This window comes from Bombyx mandarina, chromosome 22 (assembly GCF_030267445.1).
Source record: "Bombyx mandarina strain Sakado chromosome 22, ASM3026744v2".
Taxonomy (NCBI): domain Eukaryota; kingdom Metazoa; phylum Arthropoda; class Insecta; order Lepidoptera; family Bombycidae; genus Bombyx; species Bombyx mandarina.
Genome location: NC_143228.1, coordinates 14,428,177 through 14,454,901, shown reverse-complemented (window position 1 = coordinate 14,454,901; position 26,725 = coordinate 14,428,177). Strand labels below are relative to the sequence as shown.

Here is a 26,725-nt window from a genome sequence, read left to right as displayed (position 1 = left end):
ATCCGCCTTTAAGAGACGAATATGCGTACCCAGGGACTATCCACTTTCATCGCGGTATTTTTTTTATTGCTTAGATGGTGGACGAGCTCATAGCCCACCTGGTGTGAAGTGGTTACTGGAGCCCATAGACATCCATAACGTAAATGCGCCACCCACCTTGAGATATAAGTTCTAAGGTCTCAAGTATAGTTACAATGGCTGCCCCGCCCTTCAAACCGAAACGCATTACTGCTACACGGCAGAAGTAGGCAGGGTGGTGGTACCCGCCCGCGCGGATCACAAGTGGTCCTACCACCAGTAAAATCGTATCCAATCGTAAAAATAAGATACGTATAATTTTTTGACGTTAGCTAACTGTTCATTCCGAATGGTAATGACATAGGTCCGTTGGTTCGATTACTTGGTGTCTTTGTCTTTGAGCGCACGTGTGAAGCAGTTATAAAATTTTCTAAACTTTGCAACTGTAGTTTACAACGTTTATGTACGGTTATTCTTTGGCTGAACTTGTACAGTAATTGTCTTTACTTGATTATGCTTCTATGAGTATCAATAAACTGAAAAAAAAAAACAGTAATTTAGAAATTGTGAATATAAAATATTATTGAAGTGTTTTATTACCGTGTGCTGGTAGATTGTACGAATCATAACTGTACTTTTTTTTTTAATGTTCATAGAGCATAAGGTTGGCGGAGCATTTATGCCAATAGCACTGTTGATAAATTGATAATAGGTTTGCAATCGTGATTTTTAATAATCTATATATTAATACGTGAAGCAAAAACTTTGTAAACCTTTTTAGGAAAATTGTGCGGACGGAGGACTATGAAATTTCCCACGCCATTTTATAGAGAATATAGAGAAGAAGTGCAGAATGTTAATATTTTACTTAATTATGCAAAAAAAATCATTACAGTCAAGTTGGGTAACTTTGAACACTTTTCGCAGATTTTTAAGTACACTGAAAAATTTATGTATTGGCTGCACTATATTATACAGTGTGGTAAGTGTTCTTTCATTTCCAAAATTTAAATTACCTAACCAATATGATGTATTAATACAGAAAAGGTTTAGAAATTGATGTTTTAGTGGCCATTCAAAGTTACAACGACTTTCGGATAACTTTGAATAGAGTTATCTGGGACAATGAAAATCCTATATAATTCACTAATTATTATTTGATTTGGGTAACATTATACTTTTATTTAGATTAAAATATATGTAGAGGTGTCAAAATAAATTGAGTGTCAACGACATCAAATTGCCATTCACTGGGGATGCCTTGCCCCAAATATTTACTCCGAATAGGTGAAAAAAAGCTTAACAGAAACACATGTTTTTTTAATAATGTATGATATATTTATTAAGAATCAAAGAGATACATTAAATTGTTCACTTATTTATCTATCAAATGAGATCAATAAAGACTGATAAGATCATAAGTTAGAGGTGAGCAAAATGCTATTGAAAAAATCATTCACCCCATTCCATGAACAAAATATCATCATCTATGAAAATCTTTCCATCCCTTCTTGTTAATTGATGTTCTTTTAGTAAATATAAATTATTAAGAATTCAATCTTGTAAGTCAAGGGGCGTAGTGCCATCGGCTTATATCGGCTGCAAAACTAGCGTAGGTACATATATTTTTTTTCTTTTTTTTTATTGCTTAGATGGGTGGACGAGCTCACAGCCCACCTGGTGTTAAGTGGTTACTGGAGCACATAGACATCTACAACGTAAATGCGCCACCCACCTTGAGATATAAGTTCTAAGGTTTCAGTATAGTCACAACGGCTGCCCCACCCTTCAAACAGAAACGCATTCCTGCTTCACGGCAGAAATAGGCGGGGTGGTGGTACCTGCCCGTGCGGACTCACAAGAGGTCCTACCACCAGTTAGATCATAATCTCCGCGGTCAGTCCTTTGGTCAGGGCTAGCTTAAGATATTTCTGCATTTAGTAGTCAATTAATTTGTTCATTAAAATACCAAATACCCATAACAATATTGCAAATTATAAAAAAATCAAGTGTAATTAATAAACACTCGCAAACACGAAATTAATTTTATTTGGTTACCTAACTCGTTAATATATTGTCATGTTTATTTTAAAAATGTTTAATTGCACTAGTATAAAGAAGTTTTTTCCGTAAAATATACAATTACAACTTCTTACGTTAATTAAAATTTTAGTTAGTTAAAACAATGTGAACGCAAATAAAAATCATCTCTATATATAAAAATGAATTGCTGTTCGTTAGTCTCGCTAAAACTCGAGAACGACTGGACCGATTTGGCTAATTTTGGTCTTGAATTATTCGTGGAAGTCCAGGGAAGGTTTAAAAGGTGAGAAAATATAAAAAAAAGCTCGGAATTATATAAAAACAAACAATTTTTTCCTTTGATGTTTCCCCTTGATGTGTCTTTTATTTATCGATTGAGGCACTACGAAGTCTGCCGGGTCAGCTAGTATGTAATAATTTTAATTGTCTGACTTTGCAAAAGATTAAGTTGCATTTGAATCGAAAACGAGAAAAGTGGCTTGTTATTTTGAATACGACAACATACAAAAAAATAAATCACGTTGGAAAATTTCAATTTTTTAATTTATTTATACATGACACGCGATGTAAAGCAATCAATAGACGCCCGCAGTTTATGACTTAAAAGGAACGTGGACAGTGGTTTTCAGCTGTATTGGGGTTACATGATAGGTTTTACTGGCCTACTTTAGCGTTATTTTATTTTGGTATTTGTTCCGAGAGCCGGCTGTTGAGTCAGCCGGTTATCCAAAGCCCATCTAGACGGCGTCACCACTATCGAATTCCCAGAATACCCCACTGGATAGGAACCAGCGGCTGGGGAGTGCGGTCATCTCTCACCTGGTTACTCTTTCGTAAAACGCGTGTATAGATATTTACAGGTCACCTGCTTGGGTCTCTCTTGTACCCTCTCCAAACCATATACGAAAGCGCTTAGGGCGTCAGGGTCCGGACGACTCTGACGCGATCCCACGGCTTGACAGTGATGGTGCAGAGAGAGGGAGAGAGGGCGCCCCATTTTCTGTTTATGCAAGATGCTGAAGTCGAGCCGATGCTAGCAGGATTAGTTGCCGTATAGTAACGTAGGTGCTCGGCCATGACAACAGGAACAATATTTTTGTGACGAGCACGTGGCATTCCCAGCCATGCGAGCCAGAACGCGAGCATATGTTTCGCCGTGTCCAAATCGAATCCAGAGTAATGATCGCATTCAAGTCTCATCAGGTTCGATCGGGTGCAGGTACTTCTTGAAGAATCCAAACTAGCTAGAAGTTGAGGGGTTTTTAGGTCGCAATTTCTCCCAATCCCGGGAGGCGGGTAAACTCGCTCTCTATACAGGTAGTTTCTATTGATATAATACGAAGATTTTGGAATGAGTCATTCATATATTCCGTAGTCCAACAATAAAACAACTAATACTTCAAATAATTCGGCCCTTCTTTCCGCACATCGTATCGATTTCATTATTAGCTATTTAGTTTTTTGGCCGCTGCAATAGCTTTGTCCTTGACAAATATCAGTTTAAACTTCTTCTTGAATCGTTGCCCATATAATTTGTTTGCGTTTGCAGGCAATAAAAATAAACATACCTCTTTTTTCCATGATTGGATATTTAAAAACAACATCTGTGCGGTTCATATGCAGTAGAAGATGCCCTCAAAGAGGTTTCAAGTGGATTCTTACGAAGTGTTCTATTTCTTTTTCTCGTAGGCTAAGTCTAAGTCGTCGTGGCCTAAGAGATAAGACGTCCGGTGCATTCGTATCTAGCGATGCAGCGGTACCAATTTTTCTAATGAAATAAGTACTCAACAAATGTTCACGATTGACTTCCACGGTGAAGGAATAACATTGTGTATTAAAAATCAAACTTGCAAAATTAGAATTTGCGTAATTACTGGTGGTAGGACCTCTTGTGAGTCCGCGCGGATAGGTACCACCACTATTTCTGCCGTGAAGCAGTAATGCGTTTCGGTTTGAATTGTGGGGCACGTTGTAACTATACTGATACCATAGAACTTATATCTCAAGGTGGGTGGCGCATTTACGTTGTAAATGTCTATGGGGTCCAGTAAACAATTAACACCAGGTGGGCTGTGAGCTCGTCCATCCATCAAAGCAATAAAAAAAAAAATCAATAGATGTGTATGTTTGCCTTTTTATGGTGTATTCTTTGTTTGCATCAAGTTCCAAAACACAACAGCGATAAGAAGCTTTCACTTTAAAAACAAAAGAAATATAGTGTCTTCATTCAGAGCTAACATAACTACCATTTTGAAAACGACCTTAATACATATTTTATTGTATTATAATTGACGTAGCTTGAAGTATTGAATACAACGGATGCGACACGCAATTATACAGGATATTTGCTAATTAACCCGACTCATTGAAGTGATTCACATTTCTAATCGCATATTAACAAATAGTGCGCATCGATTCGTGTTATCGGACCCTGTTATGTCAGATACCTGTACTGAACAGTGGAATGTAGCCTATATGTAGCCTCTTCACTGGTGGTAGGACCTCTTGTGAGTCCGCACGGGTAGGTGCCACCACCCCGCCTATTTCCGCCGTGAAGCAGTAATGCGTTTCGGTTCGAAGGGTGGGGTAGCCGTTGTAACTATACTGAGACCTTAGAACTTATACCTCGAGGTGGGTCGCGCATTTACGTTGTAGATGTGTATGGGCTCCAGTAACCACTTAACACCAGGTGGGCTGTGAGCTCGTCCATCCATCTAAGCAATTAAAAAAAAAAAACTCTTTTTGGGGCACAAACTTTACTTGTTACATGCGTATTTATAAAGTCAGTATAGATAGATACCTGATTATTTCCCCAATATTTTCAGTGGGTCACGATTCCAATCTTTTGGTGGATGCAGCATTGCTCTTGCTAAGGCTAGTTCTAGCAAGTTCTCTCAGATTGAGCCCCGTGAGCTCACCTACCCGCGTAGTTGGAATAGTCCCTTAGTGGTAGAAAAAACATTTTGTCGTAAAGCCTGAAGTATTTGAATGTCTTACTTACCCTTTGGTCGCGAACGATTAAAGAGTATTAGGTACCACGCAGGCAATTCAGAACGGGGGTTTGTGGACTACTATATTATTCATTTTCCATTAACGCGGCTCCTATTCTAAGGATTGTGTTACACGATAAGCAATCAGTCCGATCACCACTAGAGTGACCTTGCAAATAAGGCGGCTTAGTAAAATAAAAAAATGACATTCACATACATACATACATACAGCTCAAAAGTTACATCATATCGTACTATCCAAAAATCCTGCGTTGTATTTTTGACGTTAATCCAATTTATTTGAGCACCAGTATATGGGGAATGGATGGGTTTTTTTGAGCACATTTTTGATTCTTCTCAAAATTATAAAAAGATCGATAGGAAGGTATCAAATAATTTCAGTATTTTTTAGTTCATTAAATGGACAGTGTTAAATGCTTACATCAGATGGAACAATTAATTACATTTTTTTTTTATTGCATCACGACCGTGGCGTATTTCAGGTCGGAATACATGCTCTTTTTTTCTTGCTAAGATGGGTGGATGAGCTCACAGCCCACCTAGTGTTAAATGGTTACTGGAGCCCATAGACATCTACATCTACCACCCACCTTGAGATATAAGTTCTAAGGTCTTAAGTATAGTTACAACGGCTGCCCCACCCTTCAAACCGAAACGCATTACTGCTTCACGGCAGAAATAGGCAGGGTGGTGGTATCCAACCGCGTGGACTCTCAAGAGGTCCTAAGAGGTCCAGAGGCCTCATAGGCAGTAGAAATGACAATAGACTGACTCGGTGATGTTGTAATTAGCGCTCCTGACTATTACGCCAGGGGTCGTAGGTCCGATTCCCACATCGAGTAAAGATTCTATGATGAACAGGTTTGTTTGCTCTTTCTCTGGGTATCTATTTATACTAGTGGTCCCACAGAAGTCGAAATTCGACTATAACTAATTGAAATTATAAGTTTGTACATAGTATTAAGGTTCTTTTGTACTTCTATAATCACAGATTTCGCCAAGACTGCACTTTAGACAAATATTGATAAAGACAAACAATATTTAATCTATTTTCAATTTGAACACAGTAAGCAATAAGAAAAGTTTGACAATAGTCAAATAGTATGCATGGTCAAATATATGGTAGTGTGTGTAATGTATTTCTTATTGATTTAATGTATTTTTTATGCATAATTTAAAAAAATATTAACATTCTGCACTCCTTCTCTATATTCTCTATAATTGTGGGAAATTTCATACTCCTCCGGCCGCACAGTTTTCGTAAAAAGGGATACAAAGTTTTTGCTTCACGTATTAGTATATAGATATGTATATAATCGAAGATATATCTGACGAAGCATGTTGCGGACAATAACATGTACTTTTAGGTTAGGAATATTGTGTTCTTTTTTTTATAATAAATAAAGTATTTATCGAAGATACTATTTAAGTATGTTTATCAGTCTCTGCAGTCTCTGGTACCCCATAAAACCGGGAATCCTAAATTGGGGTCGGATAACCGTGCGTGATTTGTTTCCAGTTAAAAAAAACAACAACAAAAATAGAAATCGGTATGAGGTGGTTGTATTCGGGTTTAGAGCATGTTTGCTTTGAAAAAAAAATAACAATGAACTTGACAAGCGAGAATTACTTAGTTAAAACATTTTTTGCATCATCGAAAACCAGCAAGGTCACCTTTGTGGGAATTAAGTTGGTCGACGTCTAGTTCAAGCATTACATACGGCTGCTAATTGTATAATTATTACGATTTTAATTATGGACTGGATGGTTGGAGTTGTCAATGACACAATAGCACGCCACTTGGATAACTTTTAGCCTTTTGACCGACTCTAAGGAAAATAAGGGTTTTCGCAGACCAAACTATGCACGCCTTCAATTATGTTGTTTAGATAGGAAAGTGTGTTACAAATATACGCCGAACTCCACAAAAAAATTATGCTTAAATAACTGAAGAATATATTACCATATTTCTTACTTTAATGATAGATAAATCACATAATTAATATTTAATTAAATTATTAAATTAATATTTCTTACTTAGTATATACTTATTACCTATCTAGTATCGCTTAGTTTCCTGTGTCAGAGTTATCTTCTATCGATGGACACCAACGATTGATTTTCTTTTCTATTATAGTTATATAAGTCGTTGTGGCCTAACGGATAAGACGTCCGGTGCATTCGTGTTGAGCGATGCACCGGTGTTCGAATCTCATGCGGTTACCAATTTTTCTAATGAAATACGTACTCAACAAATGTTCACGATTGACTTCCACGGTGAAGGAATAACATCGTGTAATAAAAATGAAACCCGCAAAAGTATAATTTGCGTAATTACTGGTGGTAGGACCTCTTGTGAGTCCGCGCGGGTGGGTACCACCACCCTGCCTATTTCTGCCGTGAAGCAGTAATGCGTTTCGGTTTGAAGGGCGGGGCAGCCGTTGTAAGTATACTTGAGACCTTAGAACTTATATCTCAAGGTGGGTGGCGCATTTACGTTGTGGATGTCTATGGGCTCCAGTAACCACTAAGCACTAGGTGGGCTGTGAGCTCGTCCACCCATCTAAGCAATAAATAAATAAATATAAATAGGTGCTGTCGGTCAATGGACACAGTCACGTCTGTACGGAAAATCAACATGCACTACCACAGTAGGCTGTTTGCAATCAAATTATGCTGATATAATTATAAGCATGGTGCTGTCCATTCTCCGGTGTTTTCCTCTCGGTTCTTATGGGGCCCCGTGAAAAGAGATGATTATTCTAGGCTACAATGGCACTTACATCTTTTCTCTGTCTGTTCGAAAATCTTGTATGTTCGAAGGGTAATTTGTCATTATTACAACTCAGTTCTGACCAAGACTTCTAGATAACAGAGTCCGAAGTTGTTGAAAGTGAGCTTTGGTGGCGCTGAAAGATACAATCCTTTAATTTAAAAAAAACACGTATTTTTTATTCTTATACAAACAGCTAAGAAAATTTGTAAATAGTATGCATAAATTATCATAACAGAGGGAATTAATTTGCGTAATAAATGCTTAACAAAAGAATTGTTTTTGACAGTGGTAAATTGAAACAGGATTTTTTTTATATAAAATTAAAATTATTTACATATATACTGTTTACCAGGGATAATATTGAAAACTAGTTTTTTTCTGAGAAAAATATGTGAATAGAATTCAAGTTTAAATTAGCCCAGTGATGTCATCCGCGTTATTTTTTTATATGAATTAAATAAAGATGGTTTTCTCTCAAAATAAACATGAATTCATTTTATAAGCACCATTAAATATGTCCTAGTACAAAATTATGTCCATTCGCTACTCTGTTTTTGCGTGTAATAATGATAAGGTAACACACATTCGATCGAAAACAATGCTAAATATAAAAAAAAAACAGCTGTACCCGTCCGCACAAAGATTCTCATTATTAATGCCCCCGCAACTGGTGTAGGGAGTCCAACACTCATATTTATATGTAGCCTATCCATTAAGTACATGTATTTTCTACATGGATGCCAAGTTTCAAGTCAATCGGATGCACGGTTTAGTACTTATAACGGTACATCCGTAAAAACCACTGTAGATTTATATATTAGTACTAGCCGACCCGGCAGACTTCGTAATGCCTCAATCGCTAAATAAAAGACCTAAACTTTTGTATAAAATAAACTTAAAACGTTCGTCGTTTGTAATACTGGCCATCTGTGTATGGCTGCCAGTAAGTTATCATTTGAAATTAATTGTATTAAAAAAATATGGTGCTTTATTTACAAATTCAGTCATTTGTTTATTGATTAGATGTTGTGTTTTTCCTATTTTTGTATTTTTTCATCAATATGGACATGAAAAATACGACTAATTATGGAATACGGGTTCCGTCGTAGTAGTAATGTACGTATACACAGTGAACACTACAAACCAATGCACGACTCGTTATTGGTACGAATGCTTCCTATATGGAATTTGGTCTAAAAATAAATTACGTAGTTGTCTGATTACTAAATTCAACAAGATAGTATAGTACGCACCGGGAGAGAAAATTAGGACATTCACGCCCGCGAATTGTGACAATCGCTGGTGGAGATAGATGTTCTACTTTTCTCCCTAGGTGCTTATACATTATTTTTTTTCACTCCCGGTTAGAAAAGGGTACTTTTGTCCCGCGTGCCAGGGACTAAAACTGAACTTTTCATCCCGGGGGGGAAAAAAAGAATTAAAGGCGTTACTTAATCTACCGATTTCAAAGTTAGCATCAAAATAATATTGGTCCATATGCGTCAAAAGGCAAGTTAAAAATCTTGAAAAGTCGGTGCAGCTCGTTAGACCCTGACTTAGGACGTAGGTCAGTATCCAAACTAAAATTTACCCCTGATAAAATCATGGTCACTGTTTGTTCCTCTAGTGCCGATATAATTCATCACAGCTTCTTGTCAAATGGCACCAGCATTATTGGTTTTTTTATTGCCTAGATGTTTGAACGAGCTCACAGCCCATCTGGTGTTAAGTGGTTACTGGAACCCATAGACATCTACAGCGTAAATGCGCCACACACCTTGAGATATAAATTCTAAGGTCTCAATATAGTTACAACGGCTGCCCCAGCCTTCAAACCGAAACGCATTACTGCTTCACAGCAGAAATAGGCGGGGCGGTGGTACCTGCCCGCGCGGACTCACAAGAGGTCCTATCCCTAGGTAATTACGCAAATTAAAATTTGCGTGTTTGATTTTTATTACCCGATGTTATTCTTTCACTGTGGAAGTCTATAGTGAACATTTGTTGAGTATGTATTTCATTAGAAAAATTGGTACCCGCCTAAGATTCGAACACCGCTGCATCGCTCAACACGAATGCACCGGACGTCTTATCCTTTAGGCCACGACGACTTCATTATTATGCATTATTAGTTAATCGTCCTCCCCGCTGCTCCTACAATCAACGACAACGATCAACCTTATACAGTACAACAGACAGTCTCTAAGCCACAAGTTAGGGTTGGAAGTATTGCGTCATCCACCGTACGCACCAGACTTTTACCTTTCCAAAGTTTCGCAACTTCTTGCCAGGGAAGGAATTCAATACCCGAGAGTCACTCCAAAATGACTTTGAAGAGTTAGTTGGCTCCTGTACACGTGAATTCTTCAAGAAAGGCATTGAGGGGAACTTATTTAATTTTCAAAACCAATTGACACCTTGCTTACATGCCTGTTTTTTGCACTAGATGAATGGGTTTGTGGTCCAAGCGATGCCAAGTGGCTCTTAAGCCCATACACATAACGATATAAAGTCTGGTACACGCGTTTGAGAGTTGCAGTAACAACTCAATACTGCACAGGCCATTAGGTCGAGTACAAGCATATCAAAGTAACGCCAAAGTGAAGCAATGTATGGCTTACGGCATAATATGTAATGGCTGAAAATGTCACCGGCACAGTGAGTTAGATAAAAGCCTCGTCCTTTCATTGCAAGTCATCCGTATTGAACGTATTCTACTAACGCAACATAAATATAAATGTCACGATAATTCATATTCATATAACCTAGTGACCGCCATACATATTACGTGAAACATACATATTTAATTGTGTTAATTATTTCATAATATAGTCTTAAGGAAATAACTTATCAAGCGATGGCTGTCTTAAGTAAAATTTTGAGTGTTTGTTTCTGAACTGGAAGAGGAGCATAGCGCAATTGGCATGCGTCGTGTTGGAAATCAATAAGATAAATGGTTGAAACAGGATAACATTATTGCCTTATCTCATACGACAATGAGAGTAAATTCTCAACGCGGAACACAAAAAATATTAAAATACCAGACGTGCCTTTTAGCTTCACCGACATTAAATTTGTAATTCAAATATCAAAGACGACCTTAGTCGTACTATGGAGTATTCGAGATTTTTGAAACAACAAAATGATATTGATTAATCGTAAATTCATTTTAATTGAAATAAGAGGGTGCTAATTATGTCTTGTGTTACTTAAAGTGTGAGATTGCTTGGAACCGGTTTTGATCAAATTACATTTTCACTTTCACGTATAGTGAGTGTAATAAAAAGCATTAGATAATTTCGGAGAAAGTTCTTTAATATCATGCCTCGTCGTACTTAAAGTACATGGTTGTCAAATTGTTTGGTACAAATTTGAGAGTAAAGTGTCCTACAGTATAAGTAATTATACCAGTAACTAGCGACCTGCCCTCGCTTCGCTTCGGAAACATTAAAACACACATGAAACCAAAAAAATAAAATATATATATATTTTTTTAAAAGTAGCCTATGTTCATCAGGGACAATGTCGGCTTCTAATGGAAAAATAATTTTTCAAATCGGTCCAGTAGTTTCGGAGCCTATTCGAAACAAACAAACAAACAAATCTTTCCTCTTTATAATATTAGTATAGATGATGCTACCGAATCTTTTTGTGCGTCTTAGTCAAAAGATTCCATAGACTTCTTCCAAAATAATGTATCGGAGATTGATAATTAGTTGTACTAATAGCTAGACTAATTATTTTAGGAAAAAAAAGTTTTCTACAATATAAGATTCTACAATATGTATAAACTGATGCGACTATGCAGAATAAAATCGTACGACAGGTCTCAATAAATTTGCTGATCGTCAAATTCAAGGCATACATTTTGGCAATTCATATTTTTCTGTATTTAAACGTACTTTATTATTATTTAATTTATACATATTTAATTATCATTACAATCTAATGTTTCCATGAAAAAATTGCTTGTCTTAATCCTGATTTAAAAAAAAAACGGTTGTCTGTAAAGTCGGTTTACTGACGATAGTTGAACGTGACAACGTCATAAGAAAATACTGATGTAATGGTTTCATTTTTCAATTATCGCAATTATCGTTGCTATAAACATTTGACACCACATTCAATTTTCACTGAACTTCATACTTCACGAAAACATGTAAACATGTATAGCAGTTGTCCACGCGGATGCATCGCTCATTCAAGTAGGAGAGAGACAGATGTCGAACGCTGCCGAATGCGGAGGCCTTTGTGCCTCTTCGTCGCTCGTTGCATGCTCTTGCTTGCCCTTCAAGCCTTAAATGGAACGCCTCAAAGCGAGGTAACGATGCATGAGTCATGTTTTTTCGTGCGTGCAGCCGGCTCCATCGAATTATAAGACGTTGTCACGTCAAACAATTATAATTGTACGGGTCTGACGAGAACGATAACCGGAGTTCACGATTACAGCAATCTAGTTTTGGTCTTTATTTTAATAAACTAACCTCCCAACATTTGTGAAATAAATTTTAAGCCAAAGTAGTTTATTTACTTCTACTTCTTACTTACTTCATCTAAACTTCAGGAATGTTCACATTCACAACAGAAATAATAACAAAGAATCAATATCGATTTCTCATTGAAGGTGTATTTATTCAATCTCGATTCTTTGGTTCAAAACCATAGACAAGTTATTATGATAGCTGTCAAAATGTAATTCTTAGATTTCATGAGCATTTATTATAAGTGTCCCGTGGCCTTACTCACGAACAAACTTCACGACGTACGATTATCATAGTTATGTACCGGAACTGTAAGTTTTAGAAATTTGCATTGTTAATCACGTTAGGGTCACTTGCATGCTAAAAGTCATGTGATTAGAAACAGTTCAAAGTTTAAGAACTTGAATTGCAATATGATTAATTAATGAGAACAATTAAAATTTAAACTGAAATTTATTTTATTTGTATTACATATTATTATACATACGGGTGAACTAGTTCACGGACCGCCCGATGTTAATTAGTAACCAGAGCCCGTGGACATCACTACGTGAATGACATTACCCATATTGAGACACAAGGCCTTAGTTTTACGGAACTAAGGCTGGCCCACCGTTTGAACTGGAACGCATTACTGCTTCCCGGCAGAAATAGGCAGTATGGTGGCACCTGCCCGAGCGGACTTAGAAGGCGCCCTACCACCAGGAGAAATTTGAATTTCACAAAATACCCGTGAATTCAGTCTGACGAAGATTGATATAAAGTCAAACCCGGCCTACAGAACACTATCTCCATGTTGACCTGGAGCTTGACTCCAACAGTAACTATACTGAGACCTTAGAATTTATATCTCGAGGTGGGTGGCGCATTTACGTTGTAGATGTGTATGGACTCCAGTAACCACTTAACATCAGGTGGGCTGTGAGCTCGTCCACCCATCTAAGCAAAAAATAATAATAAAAAAACAGTAAGTATATTCAGTCGGCATCAGTGCACCACTTTGAGAAGGCGGCATGCCACGAAAATCCTCTTGTCGTGGCTGCCGGAAATTACATACCTGATACTTTTATTTTTTTTCCTGCGGGCCGAATGGTAAACAGTCGACGTCGCCATAAACACGTCATTTCGGATCCTCCCGTTCCACTAGCAGGGCTTTTAGGTACCTCAAGCTCCGTTTACCGTTCTCGTCGAACCTGTCGCTTGCGACGAAGGGTTCGTCGAGTAAACTAACCCAGAGACACAGCCCACTGAGGTTCCCGCCGGATCTTCTCAGTGGGTCGCGTTTCCGATCCGGTGGTAGAATCTGCGAAGCACTGCTCTTGCTAGAGCTAGTGTTAGCAACGCCTCCTGGTTTGAGCCCCGAAAGCTGACCTACACGTTAGGGTTACGCTGACATAGCCTCTCAAAGCTATCAGCTTAGGTAGGAAAAGAAATTATGAGCTCTGTCTGTCCGTCGCAAAGGGGTCACTTCGTTGACCCTGATGCGTGCAGGTACTAACGTCAGCGACAAAACTATGGAGCGACAAGCATAGAAGTAAGGACTAACACCGCGACAGATCACGGAGGCTGTTTCCAGGGTGACAGCTAAGCATGAAGCCCAAACGCCCGGGAAGAAAACGTGTACTTTAAACAAAAAAAGATATGTCTCGTAAACATTTTTTTTATAGCACAGATAAGTGGGCCGGTTGCATGCAGCAGAAATGCGAATGTTGCGATGGATGTGTGGAGTAACGAGAATGGATAGAATACGGAATTAATATGTTAGAGGAAGTCTGAAAGTGGCACCTGTGACAGAGAAGCTAAGAAGTGCACGTTTGATGACATGTGATGAGACGAAATGAAAATGAGGTTGGTAAGAGAATGTTAACTGCAAATGTGGAAGGATATAGAGGAAGAGGTAGACCTAAGAAGAAATGGATGGATTGCGTGAAAGACGATATGAGTAAGAAGGGACTGAGTGAAGAAATGGTATAGGATAAAAGAGTATGGAAGGAGAAAACATGTTGCGCCGACCCAGGTGACTGTGAGAAGGGCAGGATAATGATGCTGGGTGGACGAAGGAACACCTGAAAAACTCTGCCTATTTCTGCCGTGAAGCAGTAATGCGTATCGGCTTGAAGGGTGGGGCAGCCGTTGCAACCATACCTAGAATTTAAAACTCATATCGTAAGGTGGATGGCAGCGTTTACGTTGTAGATGTCTATGGGTTCCGGTAACCACATAGCACGAGCTGAGCTTCGTCCACCCATCTATGCAGTAAATAAAAAAAAAACCTGAAATAATCGGTCCGCACTAGCGTGAGAGAAATAGTTTTTTTCGTCGGTACCAGTATCGCAGTAAATCGTTATGGGCTTGTTTCGCGGTGGTATTGTTAATGAAACTCTTCTTCTTCTTCTTGGCCTCACCTTATCCCACTAGGTGGGGTCGGCACAGCGAATTTTTCTATTCCATTCTCTTCTATCAGCCGTCATCTCAACACTCACCCACACAACAAAGCGTCGATCGTAAATTCATCTGCTCATCAAATAAAAAATAACTAAATTATAATATAATAAAACTCAAATATAACATACTCGTATATCTAGTATAGTATCACTACATAATATCTTAAAACAAAGTCGCTTTCTCTGTCCCTATATCTCTATGTATGCTTAAATCTTTAAAACTACGTAACGGATTTTGATGCGGTTTTTTTAATAGATACAGTGATTGAAGAGGAAGGTTTACATGTATAATAACATCCATTAAATAGTGGAGAAATCAATAATAAATTACAGTTTTCGAAGCGAAGCGAGGGCGGGTCGCTAGTAACATATATAAATATAGTAAACAAAAAACAAATTAAGTTCAATAAAGAAAACAATTTTAAAAGACTATAATTAACGCGTCACAGAAACTCCCTCCTAGCACTGTTTTAACTCTACAAATAGATATGCTCTATAACTGTGTTGATTCCTCTTGGCTTTAATCTATTGTGTTTGATAAATTGAGGCCTGCGGCTTATAATGCTAGCCTGATTTTCGGACAGCGTCTAGATATTAGTGTAAAAGTTGTAACAACTTTCTAAAGACATTGTTGACCTGAACTTCAAACAAACACGTTAGGTACGTAGCAATTCTATATCGTTACGAGGTATGTAATGAACATAGAAGTATCACAGCTGTAGTAATGATACAGAGCTACAAATAATTAAGAGCGTACGGTTTCTTACCGCTGTTTCTTATGCAATGCAATTATAGCTATTCTAATTGTCGATTTCATGTCATATCTGAAAATAGACGAGTCATTCACGTGCTGATTACCGGTCACGGTAATAGTTTGACGCCATTAACAGCTAATTATATCAGTTTGTGTGTCGTCGTGGCCTAAAAGATAAGAAGTCCGGTGCATTCGCGTCTAGCGATGTAACGGTGTTCGAATCCCGCCAGCAAGTATGAGTTTTTCTAATGAAATACGTATTTAACAAATGTTCACGATTGACTCCCATTGTGAAGGAATAACATCGTGTAGTAAAAATGAAACCCGCAAATTTATGATTTGCGTAATTACTGGTGATAGGACCTCTTGTGAGTCCGTACGGGTAGGTACTACCACCCTGCCTATTTCCGCCGTGAAGCAGTAATGTATTTCGGTTTGAAGAGTGGGGCAGCCATTGTAACTAATCTGAGATGTTAGAACTTATATTTCAAGGTGGGTGGCGCATTTACGTTGTGGATGTCTATGGGCTCCAGTAACCACTTAACACCAGGTGGGCTGTGAGCTGGTCTATCCATCTAAGCAATAAAAAAAAGAAAAAATAAATGAGCCTATGGCCTAGTTGTATGGCCTATAGGTCATTATAGACCATATAATGGTTCTATCCATGATGATGTCTTCTTTTTTCAAAAATTCTAAATAAATTTAAGTCAAATATTTGATTATCTACAATAAATAAGTAAGGAGTTAGGTTGCATAAATAAATTATATCTACAAGGTATACTGCATACCTTTCATATTTTATTTTCTAACATCGCGTTCCTTTATTCATATACGATTTGTTAATAAAATTCATACTTTATCCCCATCAACATAAAGTACATTTTGACATGTACGAAAGTTTTGTCATAATCACGCAATAATTAGCCTGATTTAAATACATATGCGTTGTCAACATTTCTTTTGAGCTTTTTATTTTATGTATCAAATTATGCTATTTTACGAAATGTAAAATATTTCAACGGTAGCCATTATAGAGGACAAGATATTTGACAGATGTCTGAATCTCGATTACTACATTTTCAAGATAAGCTTGCATATATATAAGTTCCGAACAACAACATTTGGGCCGTCGGTCTTCGGAGCAATTTCACTCGCTCAGTGGAAGATCTTCCCTCTATCGTTAAAACCTCCAAAATCTCCTATTTCTAGCAAATCATCATAATATGATGAAAGAGTAAAATGGTGTATCAAAATAAATCTCGCGTAATTTATATTATTCGTAATTACTGATTGAAAGGCATCTTGTGAGCCTGACTCGAGATATAAACGTTCCTCATGTCCCAAGATGAGTGTTAGTATTCACATTGTTTGATCTACAGGCTCCGGTAACTAATTAACACGTGCTTGACAAGAAGACCCTTTTATTCCAAACTAGCTGACCCGGCAGACTTCGTAGTGCCTCAATCGATAAATAAAAGACCTAAACTTTGTATAAAATAAACTTAAAATAAACAAAAGGAATTTTGATATTTATCTACCTTTTAAACCTTCTCTGGACTTCTACAAATAGTTCAAGACCAAAATTAGCCAAATCGGTCCAGCCGTTCTCGAGTTTTAGCGAGACTAACGAACAGCAATTCATTTTTATATAATAATATATAGATAGAGATAGAGATAGAGATAGAGATAAAATTAAATTTCACGGAAAAGTTAAAGTTCACAAGTAGATGCTTGAATGAAGATGCGCGTATTATGCACTTCAATCAAGCTAAGCCAATATTTTTTTAAATACAAAACAGTGCATAAACATGAAATCTGAAAAACAAATAATTGAAAAACCACACTTTAGTGTTTTTGTTTATTGAGATTGTAAATTAAATTAATATTTAGAAAACTCTTGTTAAATCAGATTGCCTAAACAGATTTCAATTATCTTTAAATAAATATAGATCTGAAGAATGTGGTTTTGCGTGTCATAAAAAAAAAAGTGTGCGTGTACTTACGTACGCGCGTAAGAAGTTATACTTTATTTTTATTAAGTTTATTTCTTTTTTTTTAATTAAAATTTTAATCAATTTGAAAAAAAAATTAGATTAAACAACATCCTCAAACACGCATATTGGATATCCTTTTTCTTGACATCGTATAAATTCGGTAATTCTCGGTACGGTTCGGAAAGTTCACCTGCGGCTATATTCAGACTCGCCAAGTTACGTCGGTCGTATTGTAATGAGCGATTTAGTTTAGTTAGTCATTCTGTTAATTTTATGTCACGGTGCGCGTGCATCGTATAATTTAACTCTCATCAATTTTTCATAACGCGCCTAAAGAAGTATAACTTCAAAAATGAATTTTGTAAGCCACGATGCGAGAGTCGGTTTGATCTTTAGCCTCCGTCGTTCACATCGCGGTAAATATTCTCAATCATGTTGTTCTTCTGAAATCATTTTGTACATATTTACGTTTTACGATAATCACAAGCAATAGAAAACCACTGCAATTACGAGTTGATAATGAAGATGATGCTTCATCACTGCCTCATCCACTACTTACTATATTTTATGACTTGTGTGTTATTGTTAAAATATTTCCTACTTCTTTTGTATTTTATCTTGTATATTTTTAGTATTTATTTGTATTTAATCGTGTGTAAGTTTATCTTATATGGTATTTATTTTTCACAGGTGTATATATTTTTATGTAAGTTTATTAAGATATAGCACCGTCTAGTTAACTTATTCCTCTCCCTGCAAGGTTGCCTGGAAGAGATCGCTTTCAGCGATAAGGCCGCCGATTTATATCACCGACTTTTGTTTTATTACTTTACTCTGTACATATTAAGGTGTTAAATAAATAAAGAGTTATATTATTATTATTTATGAATTTTCAGCCCTTTCATATAATATAGTAAATAGTTATATAGGATGTTAACAAAGACGTTTCTCCTTCAATTTTAATGGCCAATAAACGACATGGATTAATAATATCTGAATTAATATTGTGACTGACTCGGTGGTGGAATAGTAGTTAACGCCCCTGACTGTTTCACTTCAATAAAACAAATTACCTTTTCCCTAAATTGAAACATTTGAGACTACAGCTTCGCGCTTATAAAGTCTTCGGGCAACCACTTGTCTGCTTCTTCACTTCTAATAGTGGAAAAGCCGTGTTAGGGCTAATCATAACTCGTTGTATCAACTCTGACTTCACTCTAACCTGACTCGGTGGTGCAAAAGTTAGCGGAACTGACTGTTACGCCGAAGGTCGTGGGTTCGATTCCCACATCGGGCAAACATTAGTGTAATGAACAGGTTTGTTTGCTCTTTGTTTTTTTTTTTATGTTTGAGGAGGGTTGGAATTTGCTAACAGCTGCCTGAGCGCCTCCAAAGAAGACCTAACAACTCAAGAGCAGCTGCTTCGCGAATGAATCTACTAAGGGATCGGAATCGCGACCCACTGTTAAGATTGGAAGATTACCGAGTTAGACGAGTATGGTTACCTGGATCCCTAAGTCTGCTCTTGGTGTTAGAGCTTAAGGCGTCTATTGCAAGGGCTATTGGATCTGATGGATCCGTAAGGACGTAGATTTTGCTTTTTATCTGGGTGTTTACTAGCTGTATATGAATATATTTTAACGTATATAAGTATGTTTATCAGTCTCTAGTACCCATAAAACAGGGAGTCCTGAATATGGGTCGGCATGATTATTTCCCAGCTATTATTGTTATTATCACAATATCCGTAAAGCTCCACGGAATTATCGTTACTTTGAAGCTATGCAGCTGCATTCACAATGAAACGTAGTGCAGAAAGGGATTCACCTTTTTTTTCTTACCTATTCTAGTAACCTCAAGGGGTTATTCTAGATTCGCCGAGATTGTAAATGAGCTCATGGGGCTCAAACCTGACGACGTTGCTAACATGAACCCTAGCAAGTCGTGCTTCGCAGAATTTACCACCTGATCGGAAACGCGACCCACTGAGAAGATCCGGCGAGAAACTCGGTAGGCTGTGTCTGTAGGTTAATTTACTCATCGAGCCCTTTGGCGCAAGTGACGGGTTCGACGAGAACGATGACCGGTGCTTGAGGTACCTAAAAGCACCGTTAGTGGATCGGGAGGGTCTGAAATGACGTGTCTTGGGCGACGTCGACTGCTTTCCATTCAGTCCGCAGAATTGGGAATAAAGGGTGATTCACCGCGCATGCGCCGTTGGCACGTCTAGCGAGCCAGGTGGTAATTCTGAAGTCATCGTGTATTCAGGTTTTAATCCCGGAGACTGGACCTGTGCTCTTTTAAGAATACCCGACGACCCGTTGAGTTAAGTTTGAAAGACAGCCGCTATAAGGAACTATTATTGCGATTTTGACGCCCGTTGTAAATCTTTGACTGACGGTGGGCATGAAATTATAAAATTCCATACCTAAATCGAGGTTACGTACTAACCATATGCACGTTCGTGCATTAAAATTACCAATATTGGTACCAGTAGTCGTTATTACTGGCATTTCTTTTGATATCAACAATAACAAAAAATAGAAAGTTGCAATTCAAACATAATCATATTACAATTAACACGCTTTTAGTTCACAAAATAATGAGTGGTAATATTTTTGCGATTAATTCTCGCTAGTTTTCGCTTGTTCGGCGCATGTCAAGAGCTACTATTACGTAAACAACGTGAGCAATTGAGCAATAACGAAACGACCGGTTTGTTAGCATTTTAGTACTGGTAAATGTATAACTGGTAAATGTATAATTTTGTAGTCGTGGCCTAACGGATAAGACGTCCAATGCATTCGTGTTGAGCGATGCACCGGTGTTCGAATCCCGCAGGCGGGTACCAATTTTTCTAATGAAATACGTACACAACAAATTTTAATGTTCACGATTGATTTCCACGGTGAAGGAATAACATCGTGTAATAAAAATGAAACCCGCAAAATAATAATTTGCGTAATTACTGGTGGTCGGACCTCTTGTGAGTCCGCGCGGGTGGGTACCAGTACCCTGCCTATTTCTGCCGTGAAGCAATAATGCGTTTCGGTTTGAAGGGTGGGGCAGCCGTTGTAACTATACTTGAGACCTTAGATCTTAAATTTCAAAGTGGGTGGCGCATTTACGTTGTGGATGTCTATGGGCTCCAGTAACCACTTGACACCAGGTGGGCTGTGAGCTCGTCTACCCATCTAAGCAATAAAAATAAAAATAAAACTGCAAATTTATTTTATACGTCGTGAGCACATTTTATTTTTGTTAGACGGTTGTATAAATTTATTTTACAAGTTATTAACTGTCTATTTATAGAGTCAGTTGACATTGTGGGTCTCTAAAGTGACAAATTTTTTGTTATCAAGGAAAAAATATTGAAGTATTTATTGCATATTTTACAGTAAAAATCAAAATGTTTTTGTAAACGCAGTTTAAGGTTCTCCACTAAAATACTTGACTAACATCTAGCATACGCAACATTTAGGATTTGTGCAGGTCAATAGCGCGTGTAATCATTCTGAGCCACTAAATGTGTGCTTCACCGCAACTGCGACCGCATAGCTAATAGCTCAGTACATTCGGAGCTCAACCACAAATACTCACCTAACTTTTTTGTATTGGAAACAATATGAAAGGCTGCTAAAATGTATTGGGAAAATGATTGCTTTGCTATTACTGTAAGTTGCTTCAACATAAATGTTATTAGCATCAAAATCAAAATTCAATGCTTAATTTTCATTTTGCATTCTACCCAGTCTGTCTGCTTTAATAAAAATTCATAGATGTACGAGTAATAGTATGGTAGTAGGTATATGGGCACATCACTCGTAATGAAGACTCCATTGAGCGGTTGGTGGTGCAAGGGAAAGTCGAGGGCAAAAGATCTCGCGGACGATCTCCAACACGATGGACCGACCTTATAAAATCTGTGACTCACTCCAACATAAATGATTGCTCTCACTCTGCGAAACATCGTGCCACATGGCGTCGCATCGCGAGAGCATCGGTATCGCAGGATCCGACTGAAGCATGACCACGACCACTCTGTCAAGAGTGTACCAATAGGAAGGTATATGGACAAAAGCATGAGAATTTCTCTAGCTATCATGATACAAGTCTCAACTTCATCTTAATCACAATGACCTTGTACATTAAATCGTAGCTCAGGATTTCTAACGACAGATTTAACCAACATGGCATAGGTAGCCTGTGGGCAAGATTTTAAGTAGGAGCGGTATTAGACTATATAATCTACTGAGGACACTAACTATTCATGCTATTCATATTCATGCTATTCATTTGAAGCTTCTTACTCATCATCGTAAGGCAATGGTCCCGAAATCCTGTAGCTAAGGAGTTAATCAAACAATCAGAGAAGGGATCGCAATTGCGCAACTATCGTAATACACCTAATACAGACAACACGAAGCGCTTAAAGTAGACACATAACCTTTAGTCAGCGTTAACCTATAAATATTTATAAAAAATTTGCTAATTTTATTTATGTAATATTTTTTCTGTGTAAATTGATTAAGTAATCATTTTAACTAGTTAATTATGCAATAATATATTTTTAAAAATACGTTGCGTTATTTTCTGATTGATTTTTGCGTAAGCAACATATGCTGCGATTCTTTTTCACATTTGATTTTTAATATACACAAATATTACAACACTAATGATGGTGGTAAGAATTATAAATAGACCGACACTAAGAGTATCATTTATTCCGAGTTGTTTTACGGCAGTTGTTTAACATAATAAAATTGGAAACTCAGCCTCATGCTCACGCTAGTAGTGTCCAGTCTGTCTCTGATAATAAATTAAATGGAGTGTACATACACGTTATATATTTGTCATGTTTCATGAATTGTTACGCTTCAACAGCGTATGTAGCAATGGATTTACGGCATGACTTGAGAGGCGACAAAAATTTTTAAATGCCAAAATTTCAGAGACGACAGCAGTAAAGACAGAGTCTCCTTTAAAAATGAGTTCAAATTAATTTATATAAGAAATAATATAATATTAGTTTAAATTAATTTTATTAATAAAAAAAAAAAAACTAATATTAAGGGCGGTATCAACCTTAAATCCGTCACTGAGTGTATGTACTTTGTAATAATTTAGACACAGATATAAACAACGGTGTCAAAGAACAGTTCACATGTAACTGCACTAGAGTATTACCGTTCGTATCTCTTGAGACGTGAATTAGATCGACATAAAGTACACGTCTCTTGTATGAAAGCGCCTTTGATAATTTACGAGCAAGAACATTAACATTGGCGTACACGTAGGTCAGTAGAAAATTAATACAACAATAAATAAATTTACGAAGCGGTATCTATACTAATATATAAATCTACAGTGGTTAGCACGAATGTTCCGTTATAACTACCGAACCATGCATCGGATTGACTTGAAACTTGGTATCCATGTAGAAAATATATGTACTTAATGGATAGGCTAATATTTATATGAATGTTGGACTCCCTACACAGTTGCGGGGGCGTTAATGATGAGAATCTTTGTGGGGGTGAGAAATAATAATGTTAATTTAAATGGCCAGAGAATCGGACGGGTACAACTAGTGCGTTTATAAATACGTATCTGAACCGTGTCTATCAATGACTTTAACGACGAAGCAATAACATCGCGAAATAAAAATGAGTCCCGCAAATTTTGTTAATTTACGTAATGTCAAAACAAATTTACGTACAAACAAATTTAACAAACGTAAACAGATTTACGTACAAAGTTACGTACAAATTTCCGCGTGGTATGGCGTATTGTGAGTCTGCACAGGCAGACCGCACCGCTCTGCTCATTTCCTTCGTGCAGCAGTCTTGCGATCTGCTTGGACTGGTCTTGATTCTTGAACAGTCATTTAGACCCTCTTGGTCCGGCATTAACAGCCTGCTGTATCTTACGATCTCTTCCACATCGCATTTTTGCAATAAAATAAAAACTTTATGCTACAAAAACAAATACTGTAATTAAAACAAAGTACTGGTGGTAGGACCTCTTGTGAGTCCGCGCGGGTAGGTACCACCGCCCTGCCTATTTCTGCCGTGAAGCAGTAATGCGTTTCGGTTTGAAGGGCAGGGCAGCCGTTGTAACTATACTGAGACCTTAGAACTGATATCTCAAGGTGGGTGGCGCATTTAATTTTACGTCGTATATATGTATGGGCTCCAGTAACCACTTAACATCAGGTGGGCTGTGAGCCCGTTCACCCATCTAAGCAAAAAATAAATAAATTAAGTACTGAATTTAAATTCAGTAAGCAAAAGTGAGGGGTAAACAGTATATTACACAATGACTTAAAAAAAAAAACAGTGAAATAATTAGGCTTCATTTCTGATAAAAAAATCGTCTTAATCAAAATAAATCAGATAACATGAACAGTTCCACACAAAATCAAAACAATTGAAAAACACGCATAAGAACTTTAGTATACATTGCGTCATCAAAAGTCGGATAAGTAATAATATAACGAAAACGAGTTTATTCAGTGAGAGTGTAGTAAGGTGGTCCTAGCACCACTCTTCGAACCAAGTATGTGGGGCAAGCAACCAAGCCGTTACGACACCGCTCTACACAACCTCAGTCGCCAACAAACCACGATAAAACAACCGTATTCTCACCGAATAAGGATTAATATACAGTTCTAAATAAAATGGATATTATTATCCAGTAAACAAGACCCACAGGTATGCGTTCAAAAGAACGATCACCTTGCAAAATTTACGGGTCGGTAGAAGCCAACAGATCTTCTTATAATGGCAATAATCTTTAAGTAATCTCTAAGTGGTTTGTTCGATAGGTTCGAACAGATTGCGAATTCTATATTATAGTCTACATAATAATATGTTATTTTCTATATTGTAATTAAATTGTTGAAAATGCAATTACTTTACTACTACAGTGATTCGAGGACAACTGGGGCAAAAAGTTTAAATTAATATGCAAAATATTTTTAAAATTTTACAAAAAAATTATCTAGCTAAAATACAATTTACTGTTTCGATCAAATAAAAACTATATTTACTTTACGAAATCAATCCAGACGTTGCGACCTAATTAATTTAACAAGTAATTATTTTGTATACGTATTTTTTTACATTACTTGTAATTAATATTTTTTGTTTCCAAAAAAGTAATAATTGGGATAGGTGTATAGTAATGAAAAGCTAGTTTCATGGACGTGGACAAACTTCAAGCTTACAAAAAGCAAAACTCTATTTGTAATTAATTTATTAAAATATTTATAGAATGATATTTGTTTTTTCTTAAAGAAACGATTCCTTGTACTGTTGATGGTACTTATTGAAAACTCGTTTATTTAAGTTCTACTAGAGGTCCCGCAGTAGTCGAAATTCGACTATAATTAATTGGAATTGTAAGTTTGTACACTAATTACGATTGTATTTTATACTTCTATAATCACAAATTTCGCCAAGACTACACTATAAAAAATATTAACAAAGACAAACAATATTTAATCTATTCTCAATTTGACAACAGACGTCAAGAACAAAAGTTTGACAATAAATAGTATGCATGCGTGTGTGCGTCAAATACATGGTATGTAGTGTGTGTAATGTTTTCTTTATTGATTTAATGTATCTTTTATGCATTATTTTAAAAAAATATAAGCATTGTGCACTTCTTCTCTAAATTCTCTATAAGTGTGGAAAATGTCATACTCCTCCGTCCGCGCAGTTTTCGTAAAAAAGGATACAAAGTTTTTGCTTCACGTATTAATATATAGATGTATCATCACGTGTTTCGCCGTCGCAAGCAATCCTGCAATCAATAAACAGGGCATTTATTGTATCAAAAATTGAGTCAATAATAATCAATGTTCACGATGGGCAACGGCATGTACGCCTTCTTTATTTAATTATTGCCCTTGTAGACAGGCGAGCATACGACCCACCTGATGGCGAGTGGTTACCGTCGCCCATGGACGTCAACAATGCCGGAGGCAGAGCCAAGCCGCTGCCTACCGTAACAATATTTTTGGAAGCTACAGTAGCTGCAGCGTAGGTAAAAAAATTATATACGAAAGTGGTGAAGGCGCTTAATATTAGCGCCTACAGTCTGTATAAAACACCCTAACTCGCCCTCATTTCTCCCCCATCCTGTGACGGGCAAGGAGAGTATAGAACCACAGTTTCCATTGAGAACCGGAGCGGAGTGCGCGTTTCGTTCCAAGAAATGTATTAGTGAATGTAATTTTTATGTAATCCAAATGAAATGTGAACGTTAGTGATGCGAATGGGAAAACCAGACATGGAGTTTTTATGATGGTGTTTATCTAAAGCAAAATGTTAGTGTACTGAGTAAATATGGTTGTATAAGTGTCTCAGTTTCATTAGAGAGTTGAGCTAAAGTAAAATCAATTCTATCTAAATTAAAATTTAGTATTTCTATTGCTTGCTATGTTTCATGTACTGATTTAGGCTGTGGGCTCATTTCTAATGGTCACTGTTAAAACTGAGTGCCGATATTTTTACTAATAATTCAAACGTCCTTAAAATACTAAGCCAAACCCAAAATGAATTGTATTTTCAATATTTTTTGTATCCTAGTGTCCGAAAAATATTCGACCATAAACTAAAGATTTACATTAATTTTATGTTTTGCAATTGACTTGTTGAAAAGATACAATATTCAAAAATATTGATGACAATAAACACTGAACAAAATAAAACGTCAAAATAATGTAATTGAACTGTTTTTTTTCTGCCTATTAAGATAGTTATCTATCCAGGAATGTTGAGTAACAAATCCGAACAGAATAACTGCAATGCGTATACGAGAGCTTTATAGCCAAATTCTTCTGGCACTACTTATATTTATAGGCTTCACAAAAATGCTTAATGATTTTTAGAATCTGTGTTGTCGACGATTTTCAGTAGCAATTGTGTGAAATATGTAAACGATATTAATGGTTTTACTATGTAGTAAGCGTTGGACAATACTATAGTTAATATTTTTGGTCACTGTATAATAATTACTATATACGTCAGAATTATTAGCCCACTGAGTTTCTTGTCGGATTTCTCAGTGGATCGCGTTACCGATCCGGTGGTAGATTCTGTGAAGCACAGCTCTTGCTAGTGACAGTGTTGTCAACACTCCCGGTTTGAGCCTCGTGAGCTCACCTGCACGTCAAGGAGAAGCTGAAATAGCCTC

General features: G+C 37.0%; 1 protein-coding gene across 2 annotated transcripts in view; it reads left to right on the top strand.

Annotated features, from left to right (window-relative positions):
• The window catches only part of sit (stuck in traffic), a 43,749-nt gene that overhangs the window by 6,947 nt on the left and 10,077 nt on the right, over positions 1 to 26,725 (top strand). The window contains exon 1 of one of the 2 annotated variants that reach the window (XM_028170555.2): positions 25,698 to 25,856. The exons of the other annotated variant lie outside the window; for it this stretch is intronic. The gene's annotated coding sequence lies outside the window, so the exon portion shown is untranslated. Of the gene's footprint in view, positions 1 to 25,697; positions 25,857 to 26,725 lie in introns of those variants that run through there. 2 annotated transcript variants of the gene reach the window in all.